Source organism: Neovison vison, chromosome X (assembly GCF_020171115.1).
Source record: "Neovison vison isolate M4711 chromosome X, ASM_NN_V1, whole genome shotgun sequence".
NCBI lineage: Eukaryota > Metazoa > Chordata > Mammalia > Carnivora > Mustelidae > Neogale > Neogale vison.
This window is the reverse complement of record NC_058105.1, coordinates 64090244-64093447: the sequence shown is the minus strand read 5'-3', so window position 1 is coordinate 64093447 and position 3204 is coordinate 64090244. Positions and strand designations below refer to the sequence as shown.

General features: G+C 37.4%; 1 pseudogene; it reads right to left on the bottom strand.

Moving 5' to 3' along the window:
- Positions 1-273: 273 nt before the first annotated feature.
- LOC122896590 lies at positions 274-3204 on the bottom strand (annotated as a pseudogene).

Below are 3204 nucleotides of genomic sequence, written 5' to 3'. Positions count from 1 at the left end.
GGGAAGATGGCTCATGTTTCCTTTGCAATAATAGTATATGTTGGAGATGAAGTGGCTTTCAAGAAGCATGGTGGGTTTAAAAATGTCTGGAGTAATCTGAGGGGTTTGAAATGGTGGGGGGGTGGGAGTTTGGGGTACCAGGTGGTGGGTATTATAGAGGGCACAGATTGCATGAAGCACTGGGTGTGGTGAAAAAATAATGAATACTGTTTTTCTGAAAATAAATAAATTGAAAAAAATAAATAAAATAAAATTTTAAAAAATGTCTGGAGTTTAGATGATTCTGTTGTGTTTATGGGTTGGCAAGACTGTAATCATATGGTCACACTGCGCTAAGTACACCTTCTGGTTCACGCATTGTCCAAGTGGAGTGCCATTTCTTCTGATGTGAAAGTGTTCAATATGACATCATGGAGTCCATTTATCCTTCAACCAGCATTCCATCCATTGCTTATATGTATAAGGGAGCTTGGGGTACTCAAATGTATGCTTATACTGGCCGTTGTACCACTAAGACCATGCAGAGCTCTGTTTTCCCAGAAGGGTTAAGAAATAGTTTCTACAGATGAGCTGATTTCCATTGAAGTAGCTCAGTTAGGGGACACTACAGTCTTTCTTGGGAAAGGTCTAGAGTTTTGTGGTGGAAGAACTTTTCCACACAGGAAGTTGATCAAATCTTCTATAAGAATAGCTCTTCTGCATTCTTTAACCGAAACCAACCCATACTTATTGCCTTGCTGATAGCCAATTTGAATTCCAATATGAGGTCCAGAGAAATAGAGTCTTCTGACATTTGTTTTATATGTTTTATCCAGGAATTTTAGCCATAACTATCAAGAATAATGGGATGGGGGCACCTGGGTTGCTCAGTGGGTTAAGCCGCTGCCTTTGGCTCAGGTCATGATCTCAGGGTCCTGGGATCAAGTCCCGCATCGGGCTCTCTGCTCAGCAGGGAGCCTGCTTCTCCCTCTCTCTCTGCCTGCTTGTGACCTTTCTCTCTCTCTGTGTCAAATAAATCAATAAAATCTTTAAAAAAAAAAGAATAATGGGATGGAGTAGATTTAGTCCATCTCATCTAGAAATGGAAGTTTTCAGGACAAACTTTTAAGTAGCCTCGCCTGTTATTATTTGGGTGGAAGGTGGATGGGGATGCTGACTGCTAATTTCTAACAATATTAATTTTATCTTGCACCTAGAATTCTATCATTTCCTTAATTTGTTTACTAAACAAATGTGTTTTGAATATCTAATGCTTGCAAGGAACTTTTCTATTTCTCTTGATGTACACTTGATCAAGAAAAATTCAATGTATGTCCCCAAGTATAATATCCAGTGCATGATCCAGTTGATAATGGAAGCACAGGATCTTATAAAGGCACAGAGAGGTACCTAAGCCAGACTTGGGGAGAAATCTGGGAAGGCTTTCCAGAAGATAATTCCAAATTAGGAGCTGAAAGAAAATTAGTCACATGAAAAGTGGGAAAAGAATATTGCAAGAGCATAAATTATTTACTCAAGTTCATCAGTATATCAGAACACATCACACATTCATGGAAATGTGAGTACTTCAGCATGGTTGGAGCATTGTGGTGAAGTGTAGAGTTATAGAAATGAGGTTGGAAATATAGGACTGAAGAACTTAATATACTATAGTAAGGGAGTTTTGTTTTCTTTTTATTTTTAGGTACAGGTGAATCCTTGGAAGAATCTCACAGAATAGTGAGATCAAATTTGGAATTCAGAAAGATCACTTTAATGAAAAATATGTTTATTCAAATAGGCAAATTGAAAGTAGAGGGAACCAATAGAGCCTGGTAAGAATAAATAATAAAGATGATGGTTGTCTAAATTAGAATAGAGGAGGTGCAGAGAGAAGTAGCTAAATTTAAAAAAATTAGGACAATAGAATTTATGGAATATGTGTGGGTATTCATAGGTGTAGATGTTAAAGGTATCACCTAGGGGCACCTGGTTGGCTCAGTGGGTTAAAGCCTCTGCCTTCAGCTCTGGTCATGATCCCAGCGTCCTGGGATCAAGCCCCGCATCAGGCTCTCTGCTCATCAGGGAGCCTGCTTTCTCCCTTCTCTCTCTCTCTCTCTGCCTGCCTCTCCGCCTACTTGTGATCTCTGTCGGTCAAATAAATAAATAAAATCTTTAAAAAAAAGGTATCACCTAGATTGTGTGAGTGGGTAGATGGCAGAGTGATCATATGCTGTTATCCAAACTAAGATATTTTAAAGAGTGAAAGGGAGTATCATTATTAATTACATTGCAATAACAAATGAAATCCAGTTCTATTCCAGGCAAATCAGAATGTATGGTCAACCTAGTGTATGGTGATTCTAGAAAAAGAACACACATTTTGGAGGAATATTATACATTATTTAAAACAATCTAATTTATCTTTAGAAACTTTTAAAAAGTGTGATTTAAAATGTCCATGGGCCATACACTTATTAATAAATGAATATTATTTCTTTGGGTAGAAAAGATAAGGTGGATATAGTATGAGATTACAATTTTCATGAGTGCAGAGACCATGTTGCCTATATACCATCTTATCAGTATCTAAAACAATGCTTAATACATTGAAGGGATGAAAAATATTACAGTAATTAGTTAATTAATATCCACTATATTTAGAGGGAAAGCTGTGTTCTAAGGCCTAGGTAACTATTGTTTTGAACTTGAAGGTACATAAAATGAGGTAAGTAGGGGAAGGGACACAAGTCCTGCTTATACTCCAAAGAATGGCTGTTATAAGCAGCGGATAATAGAAAAGGTTGTTAGTAGTTAAAAATTCCTCAATGTCAATCTCTACTTTTCACTGAACCACAACTCATCAGCTGCTCTGTGCTTCCCTTACCATTGGTGCCCTTGGTTTTGGGGAGGTTTACACAGAACTTTATTCTCTCATTAGAGAGGCAGACAGGTGAAGCAGAAAGATTATTTGAGTGAGAGGCTTATTTTTAGCCACATTTCAAGATTTAATTAACAGTGGAGTCTCTTTATCCCTAGGCAAGTTACTTTACCATTTTGTATCCTACCAAATGAGGTCAAAATGAAGATTGAAATGATTTTTTAATATTTCTTGCAGGTAACATCCTCCATTTCTGGAGCAAATGAGTTGGAATATTCATAAGTAGGCAGTTTACCATAGTTCTTGTTGCTAACCTTTCTGAAGAAGTAGTGATCCACAACCAT